Source organism: Physeter macrocephalus, chromosome 13, assembly GCF_002837175.3.
Source record: "Physeter macrocephalus isolate SW-GA chromosome 13, ASM283717v5, whole genome shotgun sequence".
In the NCBI taxonomy this organism is placed as follows: Eukaryota; Metazoa; Chordata; class Mammalia; order Artiodactyla; family Physeteridae; genus Physeter; species Physeter macrocephalus.
In genome coordinates, this window is record NC_041226.1 from 70,451,705 (window position 1) to 70,465,959 (window position 14,255).

Consider the following 14,255-nt stretch of genomic DNA (forward strand, 5'->3'; position numbering starts at 1 on the left):
GCCTAGGCCCGTGAGCCATGGCCGCTGAGCCTGCGCGTCCGGAGCCTGTGCTCCGCAACGGGAGAGGCCACAACAGTGAGAGGCCCGCGTACCACCACCAAAAAAAAAGAATAATTTCTTTTTTCTTTCTTTATCTCTCTCTGTCTCTCTTTTGAGAGAATTGTAAATTTATATGCAATCGTAAAAAACAACACAGATGGACCCTGCGTACCCTTTGCCCAGTTTCCCCCCAGTGATAACATCTTGCAAAACCATAGCACAATATCAAAATCAGGACATTGACATTGATACATGAAGATCTAGAACATCTCCATCGCCACAAGGATCCCTCAGGTTGGCCTTGTATCGCTATCCTCACCTCCCTCATCCTCCCCCCAGCATTAATCCATTCTCCATTTCTGTAATTCTGTCATCTCAAGAGTATCATGTAAATGGACTCAAGCAGTATGTCACCTTTGGGGCTGGCTTTCTGCACTCGGTGTAAGGCTCTGCAGATTCACCCGGGTTGTACTGTGCGTCAGCAGTTCACTCTTTTTTATCGCTGAGAAAGTTCCAGAGGGTGGATGTTCCAGAGTTTGTTACCCACACTGAAGGACATTGGGGTTATTTCCAGTTTGGGGCTAATATGAATAAAGCCTCTCTGAACATTTTTATACAGATTTTTTTGTGAACATAAGTTTTCATTTCTCTGGGATAAATGCCCAAGAATGTAATCACAGGGTCAAATGGTTTAGTTTTATAAGAAACTGCCAAACTGTTTTATAGAGTGGCTGTACCATTTTACATTCCCACTGGGAACATATGAAAGATCCAGTTTCTCCACATTTTCACCAGCATTTGCTGATGTCACTATTTTTTTATGTTCTGATAGGTATGTAGTGACATCTTTTTTTATATTTTATTTTATTTTATTTTGTTGGCTGCATCGGGTCTTCATTGCGGTGCGCGGGCTTCTCTCTAGTGGTGGCCTGTGGGTTTTCGCTCTCTAATTGTGGCACGTGGGCTCCAGGGCATGTGGGTTCTGCAGTTGTGCACGGGCTCCAGAGCACGTGGGCTCTGTAGTTTGCGGCACGCAGGCTCTCTTGTTGAGATGCGTGAGCTTAGTAGTTGCGGCGCACAGGCTTAGTTGCCCCGCGGCATGTGGGATCTTAGTTCCCTGACCAGGGATCGAACCCGCGTCCCCTGCATTGGAAGGCAGATTCTTTACCACTGGACCACCAGGGAAGTCCCTGTAGCAACATCCTATTGTGGTTTTAATTGGTATTTTCCTTACGACTGCTGATAATGGATATCTTTTCATGTGCTTATTTGCCATCTTTGGTGAAATGTCTGTTCATGTCTGTTGCCCATTTGCGAATTGCATTGTTTTTTACTGTGGAGTTCAGCTCTCCCTTTTTATAACATGAATCTATGGCAGATTGCAGGGTGGAGATGGGGTGGGGTGGGGAGGAGTTCTGAAATTAACCCAGTAATCCTGTTGGTCTTTGCTCATTCCCTGGATCTCTCAGCCAAGGATTATTAGCAAGTGGCGGGGGGCCGTTGCATTTGAACCCTTATTTTCTGCTCTGAATGGGGTGACAGTTGCCTGTAGGATGGGAGCCTTTCCTACCTGTATTCACAGCAGCTTAGAAGCAGGGATGAACATCTTTCCTCCAACCTGCTATCTAAGGGGATGAAACGAAGGAGGGGAGAAATTGCTTCATAGTGACTGGCTGGCTCCTTGATCTCCCTCTGTGACTGCCAGACCCAACAAGTCTTAAATCAGTGCCTCTCAAATTTCCATGTGCCTATGAATCACCTGGAGATCTTAAGATGCAGATTCTGATTCAGCGGGCCTGGAATGGGTGCAGAGATTCTGCACATCTCACCAGCTCCAGGCGATGCCTCCAGGTGATGCCCATGTTTGAGTACTCAGGAAGGACCTAAAGAGACCCTCCCTCTCACAGAGGAGGAAACTGAAGCCCCGGTAAGTTAAGCAATTTACCCAAAATCACAAAGTCCACAACCAGCTTCCTTCCCACCCCCATTACCACCTTCGCTGGCAGCATCCTGACATTCTTCTTAGGACGCAGCCAGAAAACCCTGTCCTGGGATGCAGTTGAGTCAGTGAGTTAATGAAATTTCCTTCCAGGGATATCTGCAGTTTTGGTCTGGTCTTAAGTGGTTTTTTGTCCACTAAGCAGATTCCAGGCTATGTCAATAAAAGTGCACACCTATTCCATAAGCCCAATTTCATCAAACCAGCAGAGTAAAAACTTTCAGGGTCGGGATTTCCCTGGTGGACCAGTGGTTAAGGCTCCGCATTTCCAATGCAGGGGGCACGGGTTCTATCCCTGGTCGGGGAACTAAGATCCCACGTGCCACATGGTGCTAAATAAATACATACATACATACATACATACATACATACAAACTTTCAGGGTGTGTGAGAGAGATATGCTGTCAATCTGGTTCAACCCTGAACCAGCTGTTTAGGGCTGACTTATGTCCCCCCCCACCAATTCATATGTTGAAGTTCTAACTCCCAGTACTTCAGAATGTGACTGTATTTGGACATAGGTCCTTTAAAGAGGTAATTAAGTTAAATGAGGTCATTAGGGTGGGCCCTAATCCAATATAACTGGTGTCATTATAAGAACAGGATATGAGAACACAGACACACCCAGAGAGAAGACAGTCATTTAGAAGCCAAGGAGAGAGGCCTCAGGAGAAACCAGACCTGTCAACACCTTGATCTTGGACTTATGGCCTCAAAACTGTAGGGTATTAATTTCTATTTTTTAAGCCACCAGTTTGTGATATTTTGTTATGGCAGCCATACAAAACTAATATACCAGCTAATAGGATGGGGAGCGAGGGGAGGTAGCAAGCATTCCTTGGCATATGCTGGAGGGCAGCCATCTTTCAGCAGCAGGATGCCAGGTTGCAGATCCTGGTTTGTGAGAAGATGAGGGCAAGGCAAAGTGGAATTCCTAGTCTTCAAACTGCACACACTGCCCCAGGGAGAGATCTTTTAAAACTTCTTCTGGCCAAGTAATTTAAAAAGAAGAGAAAAAATTCAAATCAGCATTATTCACGTTAGCCAAAAGGCGGAAACAACCTAAATGATCACCAACAGATGAACAGATAAACAGAATGTGGTATATTCATACCATGGAATATTCAGTCTTAAAAAGGAGGGAAATTAAGACACATGCTACAACATGGACAGAACAGACCTTGAAGACACTCTGTTCAGTGAAATAAGCCTGTCACAGAAGGACAAATATTGTAGGATTTCATTAATATGAGGTACCTAGAGTAGTCAAATTCATAGAGACAGAAAGGGTAGGACTTACAGGGGTGGAAGTTATCGTTTAATGGCTATAGAGTTGGTGTTTGGGAAGATGAAAAAATTTTAGGTATAGATAGTGATTATATTTATACAATATTATTAATGTATTTAACGCTTCTAAACTGTACTCTTAAAAATGATAACTATCATGTTATATATTCTACCACAATTTCACTAGTTTGGCATAAATCTAAAATTAAAATTTTTTTTTCTCAAAAAGGAAAGAAAAAAATACCCTTGAGGAATTGTACTCAGTTTCAACCTCTTAGTTACGCAGAGGGTCTTGCTGGGAAAGGAAGAAGGAATTTTGGATCTTGGGGATGGAGGGGTGGGTTCAGACCCTGGTGGGGTCTCTAGAGAGGAGATTTATACAGCCTTGGGTCAGCAAGATGAGGAAAGTTAGGGTGTTAGGAGGTTAGAGAAAAGAGAATCGGAAAGGTCCAATGACAGACTTCACCGCTTTTGAATTTTTTCCCCAACAGGTTACTTTCTCATCCCTCCCCAGCACTGGCTTGATTTTCTCCATAGTCACTACGTCTGTGTTGAAACTTTGAGACTCCAGGCATCCATGCCATCCTCACTTTACTCCTGTTTACCTCTTTACCTGTTAAAGTATAATATCCTGAAAGGTAAAATATGACTCTCAGACAAATACAAACTGCTTGCATGTTAAAGATTGTATTTAACTTATTAAGTAATGAAAGAACAAGTAAGAGGTTATAACCAGGTCAAATGAGATTGAGACTTACAGGGATTTATATTCTCTACTGGATAAGATTCTTTTGCATTACTATGAACAGGACTCATTGGCATTGCTAGAGACAGGAAACGTTTGCCTGACTATCCATTTTCTACAAGTTTACTTCTATCTCCACAGAAGTGTATACTAGTCCAATCAAAGACAGTCAGAGGTGCACACACCCTTATAGGATCTGGTACTCCTTTATGGTCAGGAGAAAACACCCCAGCATTTTATTGGAAGGATGCTAATAATCTCTTTTGCCCATTTCCAAATCTTTAACAATTTTCCTAGCATATCTGTTTTGCAGTGTGTAAGTGGGTCCGTGAAAGTCTCCTTGAGTTTGCACCCAACTTTGTTGGTCAGGGATGGATGGGAAGGAAACTGTCGCTAAATCCTGACTGCACCTGAACTCAAACCCCTGCAGATCTGGTCCATGCCGTCTTTCCTGGGCTGAGCTAAAGTCATCCTATTACCCGACCTCCTTCCAAGGCCACTTGCGCCCCACTTGGGCCACATCCAAATCCCTGGGGACCCACTCTTACTTGGTGCCTGAGGAAAAACAGACTGTCTGCCAACATTCCAGCATTTTCTGCGTCAGCATTTGCCACTTTGTCTTATTTAACCTACTTGCAAAAACACTGAACGTGGTCCCAGCCTGATCACCCACAGCTGTGCCTCAGGCTCTGCATCCACTTCCTCGGTTCCGAGTTGGGAAAACCAATATCTGCTCCTTTAGTAAAATACTTTCTCACTCTTTCTGTGGCATAGGCAGATAACTGCTCACAATGGGGCAGAAAAAGGATTTAGCAAAATAAACATATTTAACAATATTTGAAACATTTACGCAGTTTGAGTGCCTATTATATGTTAGGCTTTATTATAAGAGCTTAGATAGATTTTTTTTTAAAGGGTCGACCTTCCCCCAACTAATGGGGATAAATCCAGGAAAGCAGATAATTGGCACACTACTGGTCTGAGACGTGCCACAACTATATATGGCCTTCTGATGGGCCCATCTCTTAAAGGCTTGTCACTTTGCCAAGAGTCCCCATAGCTGTAAGCTCTTCAAGAGAACAGTCTGTGGGTTTCCCCAAGTACCTATTTTTTGCACAGGAACGACTTGTTGGGACAAGCCATTGCCACATGGGCAGGGTCTTCCCAGTCTCAGCTTGGATATTTTTGTTCATAGTTGTATCAGTTAACATGCTTTGGGGAAAACCTGGGTTTTTTGTTTGTTTGGTTTTGGTTTTAGATAAATTTGGCTGCGCCAGGCCTTAGTTGTGGCATGTGGGATCTTTAGTTGCAGCATGCGAGATCTAGTTCCCTGAGCAGGGATCGAACCCGGGCCCCCTGCATTAGGAGCGCAGAGTCTTAACCACTGGACTGCCAGGGAAATCCCGGGAAAACTTGGGTTTCATCAGGAAAGAGTAAAGGGTCCTGGGTAGATAATATGGATTAATTGTGTCCTCCCAGCAAAGATATGTTGCAGTCCTATCCGCCCCCCTCCCCCTTCCCTCTACCTCAGCATGTGACCTTATTTAGAAATAGTGTCCCTGCAGATGGAATTAGTTAAGACGAGGATATAGTGGCTTTAGGTGGGCCCTAATCCAGTATGACTGGTGTCTTCATAAGAGGAGGATTGCGCCATGTGAGGGCAGAGACGCCCAGGGAGATGCCACGTGATGACTGAGAGCCACTGGAGTGATGATGTCTGCTGCGAGCCAGCAAACGCCGAGAAGATGGGCGAGGCAAGGAAAGACCCTCCCCTACGTGTTTCAGAGGGAGTGTGGCCCTAACAAAGCCTTGATTTGGGCTTTGTTTTGTTTTGTTTTGGCCGTGCTGCACAGCTTGCGGGATCTTAGTTCCCCGACCAGGGATCGAAACTGGGCCCTCCGCAGTGGAAGCATGGAGTCCTAACCACTGGACCGCCAGGGAAGTCCCTCTTGTTTTAAGCCACCTGTTTTGTGGTAATTTGCTATGGCAGCTCTAGGAAACTAAACGGTAGGCAACCAGTAACTTCCCATATTCAGCAAGTAAGGAAATGTGCTCTGAAGTGGGGACAGAATTGAAGTTAAAATGTCCATCTGAGGGAGCTCTAGAGCCTTTGCTTCCTTGTTGCTATTTTGACCTCTAACCTGGATGATGGACAAATGATAGCTGTTTTCAAGGGGTGACTCTCTTAATCACCTTTCAAAGTGATTTTGCTTATTTTCAGTTTCTGTTCTATTGAAATGTGGCTTCAATGCCTTTATCGCAGTGAAGGCTTTTGACCTGAGGGTTTGGTTAAAAGTGCAGGATGCTGAGGGTGACAAACGCTGACTGACCTGCTGACCCACTGCGACTGTCCTAGTCAGGGCTGGGCACTGGGGCAGTGTGATTGATGACAGCTTTAATGAAGAGGGCTCACCCATGCTGCCTGCAGCTTTTGACAATGGGGTATTCCCAGGGGACAGGAATAGCTTTTTTTGGTATTTTTTCAGGGGACAGGAAGCCACCAATCTGCTATTCTCTGGAAATTACTATCTGAACTGACAGCATAGACATTTCCTCAATCTGTCCAGTACTTCACGACAAGCCTCTGAGGTATTCGATTTTCTTAGCCATTCACTTTTTCTTGAAACTCTGATGGCTCTCAGTGTGGTTCCCCGGTCAGCAAAGCAGCGTCACTTGAGAACTTGTTAGAACTGCATATTTTCAGGCCCGGACCCAGACCTGCTAGATCAGAAACTCTGCAGGGGGTGGGGAGGTACCCAGCAAGATGAGGTTGAACAAGCCATTGAGGTGATTCTGATGCCCCCTGATGTCTGAGAACCAGAGCTTGAATCTACTGGCATCTGCTCAATGCCTTGTCTTAAGGCACTTACCTGCCTTTCTAGCTGCTGCTTTACTGTGTCCCATCCTGGCTCATTCTTCCTTTATCCCCCTGCTAGTGTGTGTGTGCGCGTGTGCGTGTGTATGCATCCATGCACGTGTTCAGCAGACATCCAGGAAAGGGTCTCCTGTGGTCAGTTTGGCAGATGGATCTAGACAAGTCTGAAGCTCTGTTGGGATGTTGTTAAGCCCCTTCAGGTGTTTTTCAGGTGGCAGCATTTATTGTAAAGACCATGATAATGAGCATCTCCTACTACAACCGGGGGGAAAGCTATTTAAAGCTATTTCTATGAGAGAGTGACAGAGACAGAATGAATGAGTGAAGTGAAGCAATGGGAAGTAGGAAAGACAGGAAGTCATCTCAGCATCTAGGCTCCCTGGAGTCTTGGCATGTTCTTCCCGACAAGCAGGAGCCCCCAGCCGCTCCAGCTGCCCAGCACGGGGTGTCCTTTGCTGCTGGCTGTATAGGAACTCCACTCCCGATGACAGGGCTTTGCTACGTCTCTGCTTCTGCTGTGACTCTTTCTCCTTCTCTTCAATGCCACTGCCTGCCCCTAGGCGTGAGTGCCACGAGGGATCTGCACATTGGCTTTTCTTGTTTTCTTTCAGTTCTGGCTGCGCAAACCACGTTCCTCTCTGTCTCACACTGAAAGAGCCCACAGAGAGGGACTACTGGGTCTCCAGGGTCACTGTGTCAGTAGAGAGACCCCAGCTTTGGGCGGAGGCTTGCTGTGGCCGGTCCCGAGGTGTAGCTCTTGCTGGAGTGCCTGTCCCTGGCTGGTCAGCTGTGGCCAGGACACGTGGAGGTGCAGGCGAGAAAGTGCTCGGTGTTGGGGGGTTCGCAAGGGGGTTGTAGGGGAGGGGATGGTGGAGGGCCATTAACATACGGGAACCAGCATTTGTTGAGCGCCTACTATCTGCCAGACCCTATGCTTTGATGCTTTACATAAATTACCATATTTATTCTTTAAAATAATTTGTGACCTGCGTATCAACATCATTATTCCCCAATTTACAGATGAGAATGCTGACCAAGGCTCACAAAGATTACGGTCACCAGGCTCGTAACTGACAGAGCTGAGACTTCAAAGCAGTTTTGTCCAACTCCAACATGGTAGCTCTTGCTACCGTATAGAACCATATTGGCCTCAAAAGGAGTGGTCTGGGGGCTTCCCTGGTGGCGCAGTGGTTGAGAATCAGCCTGCCAATGCAGGGGACACAGGTTTGAGCCCTGGTCTGGGAAGATCCCATGTGCCGCGGAGCAGCTGGGCCCGTGAGCCACAGCTACTGAGCCTGCGCGTCTGGAGCCTGTGCTCCGCAACAGGAGAGGCCGCCATAGTGAGAAGCCCGCGCACCGCGATGAAGAGTGGTCCCTGCTCGCCGCAACTAGAGAAAGTCCTTGCACAGAAACGAAGACCCAACACAGCCAAAAATAAATAAATAAATAAATTTTTTTAAAAAGGAATGGTCTGAAACATGGTAGGTATCAGGGAGAAGCAATTAAGAGAGAAAAGGTCTGAAAGATGACTTTTGGATGGTTAGGAATTTATCGATGAAATTTCTGATTGCAATGATTCAAGAAGACAAAGAAAGGAGACAGTGAGAGTCAGCTGTGAAGGGTGAGAAGCATGGAAAGGCTTGTGCTGTGCTGTTTCCTGCTTTACTGTTCGAAGGGTCCAGTCAGAAGAGAAACTACACCAGTAATTTGAACAGGGAAAGTTTAGCATAGAGATGACTAAATTGGTAAGAGAGAATTAACTGTAAAGAGAACTCTAAAGACACAGGAATCACAGCTATAGGGAGAAAGCATACCTCTAGAGCTGAGGCAGATTATCCAAGGAAGACATACAGGTTAAACTCATTGGGGGAGGGTATGACCGAGGCCACTGGATGGGGTAGCATTTTGCTGGGGTTCTTGGGTCCCCCTGGCAAAGCAGTTGGGGTGCTGGTGAAATACCCTGGGAGGCCACCTGCTGGAATGACAGTGAAACTTCTCAGACTGTGTGTGTCACTGGATCTCCCACTGGCCCCACTGGCTTTTATGCTGTAGCAACAAGAAAAAAGACACTGAAACTGGGAAAAAAAAAAAAAAGTCCCTTTCACCTGCAGTGTCCTTCCCGTCCCTGCTACTGATAAAACTTACCATTGGGACAGGAGGCAAAGGAGACATGTTTACAGGGTTCCAGCTCCAGCGTCACAGGGCAGGGCAAAGTAAGGTGGCTTTGGAGCCCTGAGGCAGTGAATCGGTAGCTGTGGCACCAATGGGATATACTGCAATGGAAGAGCCAGTGAAGTCCCATGTTTATCGAATGAAAGTTCATTCCTGTTAGAGCTCCAGTGGTAACACTCTACGGAGAGCTCTCAGAGCAGCTCTAGTCCTGTCCCTTCACTCAAGTTCTCCTCCAGTCTGGAAGCTGCCACCACTTTCTCTGATGAAAGTTCATATCCATATGTTTGGAATTCAGGTACCAGAATTTAGTTAATTCCGCTAGTATCATCTGTATATGTAAGACCCTTCTCTTATTTTTTTTCTTAATCTCCAAACCTCGCTCCCGTTCCCACTTTACTCCATCCTCCTGTAATATGTTTGGTGTATGTCCTTGAATACGTCCATATGTACATAATTCTGAAAAATACAGGCATATACTTATATATACATATACATATATATATATACATACACACATCCCTACATATGTACATACATACGGTATTGGGCTATGGGTCTCATTCTCTTTTCATTTTTTTCTCCTCCACAGCATGACCTACCCATGCAGCTATATGTACCTCTTGTTCATTGCTAACTGCTGCATAACCCACAGCAGATTGCACCCAGCACAGTTTGTCTGCCCTTCCCTTTGATATTACTAGGTTGTCGCCAACAGCCTGCTCCCACAAACTGCTGGGATGAGCATCCTTATCTACCTCCTCTTACGGACCTGGGTAAACTTCCTGAGTTGCACCGAGGCATGGGATTGCTGGGTCATGGGGTGTACACATAGGAATTTTACTGAGTTCTGCTGAGCTGCTCTCCGGAAGATAGCATAGTCTACACTCCCATCTGCATTGCATGCTAATTTCCATCTCCCTACACCGTTCTCAGCAATTGCTATCATCTGACTTTCTAATTTTTCCTATGTTGTGGGTGTAAAGGGGAATCTCGTTTTACATAATTTGCATTTCTCTAACCGTGAATCCTTTGTCAGTGTCTTTCCTCATCCTGTACCTGCTGCCTCCACACGTGTTCTGGGCTCATCACCTGACATGCGGATTACAATACTATCTCTTCCCCATCTCATCCATCCTGTACACAGCCACACATTAAACTCCCTAAAGTATAGGTTCTTAAAAAAATTTTTAATGATTTTTATTTTGGTTAAAGGTGTGTATCAGTTTGTATTAGTGCAATGATGCAGCACAGCAGAGCCTTCCAAAACTCGGGTGTAACACGATGGGTGCTTATTACTGGCAAGCGTTTATATGTCTGCTGAGGTTCAGCCAGTCTGGACTGGGCTGGGGGCTCTGCTCTCTGCTGGGGCAGCTTCGTTTCTACTGCAGGTCTGTGGGGAAGCTCTGTTCCACGGGTCCTTCCTCCCCCTCCTCCTGTTCCTGGTGGGCTTTGCCAGGGTGTGCTCTTCTCACAATGATGCAGAAAGATGTGAGGCCTCACAAGGCCTAGAGCTGGAACTGATACACTGTCGTCATTGGCCAAGCGCAAAGTCAGGGGACAAGGAGAGATACTCTACCTATGGAAAGGTGTAAATGTAGAGGGGGGGAGAACTGGAGTCAACCCAATCCACTGCACAGAGAGTCAAGTCTAGACTCTACTGCCTGGATTTCAAAGTCTTCCACTGTCTGGTCTCACTCCAACCATCCAACCCAAGCCCCTCCCTTTGGGCTATTCATCTGGGACACATGAGTTCATGGACCTTGGGAATCTTCTAGAAACCAACCAAGACTGGGCAACTCCAGACAGCAAACTATATTCCAACTGCAGGCCAAACTTAGCCTGCCCCCTGCTTCTTTCCCACCACACAGAAAAAAGGGGGGAATTTTATGGGCCCACTTGCTATTGGTAAGTTTTACAAAATAAACAGATGTTAAACAATTTTTCCTCTAGGAAATAAACTAAGCCAGAGATCTTCTTTATGATTTTTTTTTTTGTAGTTCTTTGGGGAAAAAGAAATCTCAAGGAATTATTTTCTCAATAAACAGTAGCAACAGTTTATTTTTGTTGGATTGACTTAAATCCTCCCCCACTTTCTTTTTTTGGGTTGAGAAATTGACTACAGAAATGAGAAAGAGATCATTTTTTATTCTTTTTGTGTGTGTGGTTTCTCTGGCTGGAAAAGAAAAGCTCTGCATTCTTTCTGTATTCGGTGCACTTCAAAGTTATAAAAATTTAGATAAAGTACATCAAGGTTATGGTTGTTCTAGATTTCAGTCTATTTATAACTTCCTCATATTTCACATTTGTTTGACCTCAGGTTAAAGGAATGCTTTTGAAAAGAATAACGATTTGATCCTAGCAATGGATGTAGCAAAAATACTGGGGTCAATAAGTTAAATTAAAAGGCTTAAAATAAAAAGAGAAGAAGAAAAAGAAGAAGCAAAAACTAGATTTCGCAAACTTTAAGCTTAGGATTGCATGACAATAGAATTTCCTAGCTGTGTTCCTATAAAAATTTTACAGTGTGAAAAATATTTTTCAAAGTTTACCAGAGTAAAAAAATTTGAATTAGAAGAAAGTAATTTTCTAATACTCTGAACTCATTTTCACAGCTTACATAGGGTCTCTCCCTGGATTTGTCTTTAGTATTTTTATATATGTATTTTGTTTGATTTCTTTTCCACAAAAGTCTGAGTATCTCCATGTGGGTTGGAGTGTTACAATATTACCTAAAATATATGTTTCAGTGATTTACTGAGAGGAAAACACAAGTTTTAAAACAGAATCTATATGTGATGTTATTTTTAAGATATATGTGTACGTGTGTGTGTGTCTATATATGTTAATTATCCACCTCTGGAGAGAGAAAAAGAGATACACAAATACACGCACACACGGAGAAAAATGCATAAGAACATGTCTATAAGGAAGCCATCAGAATATTAACAATTACCTTTGGATGTTAACTTCCCTATGCCCCTATTGATTTATTTCCAGAGGTTTCAATTTGTCTATAATGAACATATACTGAATACTAAATGGGATTTTAAAAAGAGAGACAGGGAGACATTTAGCAGTTGGGCTAATTTTCAACTTCTGGAATCCTAAAACTCCTCTAATTTTGAGAAAACTAATGACAAAACCTTCAGAAGGGGCCTTGTTTGAAGGCTGGAAATCCTGTGGCTAGCTGTATTGTTTCATTAAGCAGAAAATTAGAATGGAGAATATTACAGATGGGATAGGATGAGTTTGGATACCAACGATTACGTTCTTCACCAGGGAGATCCTCATGGATCCCTCGACTAGTATGCAAAGTGCAGAAGTATAGGTGCCTCCCCCTCCAAAAAAAAAAGTATAGGTTCCCGGAGTTCCCTCCGGGTCTGGGCTAGTTTATCAGTTTCAGGTGCAACTTACATAGGAAAATAGTCATAAGATCAAGGGTCAGGCAGATCTTGCTAAGTGAGATATTAACTTATGCTTAGAAAATTTTTCTTATGCAGCAATACTTTAAAAAATAACCACATTCATTGAGATGTTATGGATAGGATTAAATACTAACAATATGCATAGGTTTAGAATTTGGCAGACATTTTACTTCTTGTAAATCAAAAGGAATGACAGAGCTAATTTAAATTACTCTCTATTTGGGTTTCCAATTGTAGTTTGCTAAAATTTAGATATCTAAGAACATTTCACTGCAGAAATGATGATAGTTTATGAACAAGGCAATACCACAACTGGTTTTGAGAATCTCCAGTGTGTTAGCTACTGTACCTGTTGCAAGGAATACAGAGACAAATGAAGAGAGTTCAGCTTGTCACACCTACAAGTTCAAGACTTGCTTTGTCCTTTTGTTTTAAATCTCAGAACAACAAATAAAAATGAGGAAGAGTGATTAGTAAATGTCAGCCACAAGAAAAGGCTCTTTGGTTACATGGACCATTTTGACCTGGATCAAGGCCGTTTATGCCATCGTGAGCTGGGGTGCAAAGGTTTAGCAAGTGGGGATTAGGAAACTGTTCAGAGCAATTACATCACATAAAGTCCCAAATGCCCAGTTTATCAGGATGAATCCAAGTTTGGTTCCTGTTGCCAAAAGAAAAAAAAAAAGCAATGCACATTTTACTTACAAGCAAACCTTAAGGCATACCATCTATTATCAGCAATAAACAAATTTGATTCTTTTGTAAACGAGACTGTCAGGGCCCAGGGGATTTGTTAGCGTCTAGATAATCCTCAAATCACCTGCCTGCCCTATCAGGGATATTAGGAAATTGTCAGTAATAAGGCTGGTTAGCAATCTTCTTGGCTGGTGCATTAAAGATTATTCCGCCAAAGCCAGAGGGTCTTAACCAACCAGCTTTCATTATATGTTTCAACGTTACACATTTTATCAAGTCTCCTGTCCATAGAGGCTGTGAAGACTCTGTCAGCTGAGCAAGTCCCTGGGCCCTCACTCCGGGAAACAGGCTGGGACTTTGGGAGTTTTTAATCCAATATGGGATGTGAAACAGACACAGAGCTCAGTGGCCACAAAGATGCTAAAATGCATATGGTATCCCACTGTCCACATACAAACGCGGTTTAGGGAGCTCTGCGTCAGGTTGAGTTAGGGACCCAGGTCTAGCTGGGTGAGACTGTGGTTTCTCTTTTCTTCTTTTTGCCTTATGGTTCATATGATTTAAATTTAGTGTTTTGAATAAATAATACATATAGATGATTCAAAAGTTTTAAAATTGCAAAAGGGATACAGTGAAAACCTTTCCCTTCCCTTTCTCCATTTGCCTTGTTTCTGCCTTCTCCAACAGGTAACCCCTGTCATTAGCAGCATTATTTTATCCTTTCAGAGTTTTTAAATAATTGACTATAAGAAAATATGAAACATATTTTTATTTTACTCTTCTTTTTACACAAAAGATAGAATTAATACAATTGTTCTGTGCCTTGTCTTTTTTCACTATCAGTGTCTTCTATTATACATAACAAAATAGTTTCTATATTAGTACATTATATTAGGAAAAAGAAGAAATAAACTATTGAGGAAATAATTTATTTCCTTATTCTTTTCATGGTTGCATACTTTTCTGTTGTTTCATGTACCGTACTTTAAAAAATCGGCTCCCTGGTGATGAACATTT

The 14,255-nt window shown here is 43.5% G+C and overlaps 1 long non-coding RNA gene across 2 annotated transcripts; it reads left to right on the top strand.

Annotated features, from left to right (window-relative positions):
- The first annotated feature begins 1,634 nt into the window (after positions 1-1,634).
- Positions 1,635-7,710, top strand: LOC129392668 (uncharacterized). Of its 2 annotated transcripts, none has more exons than XR_008618967.1 (3): positions 1,635-2,763; positions 3,817-3,963; positions 6,557-7,710. It is a non-coding gene; the product is annotated as an uncharacterized lncRNA (long non-coding RNA). The 2 variants fall into 2 exon arrangements; XR_008618966.1 differs by having other exon boundaries at positions 1,635-2,758.
- Positions 7,711-14,255: the final 6,545 nt, after the last annotated feature.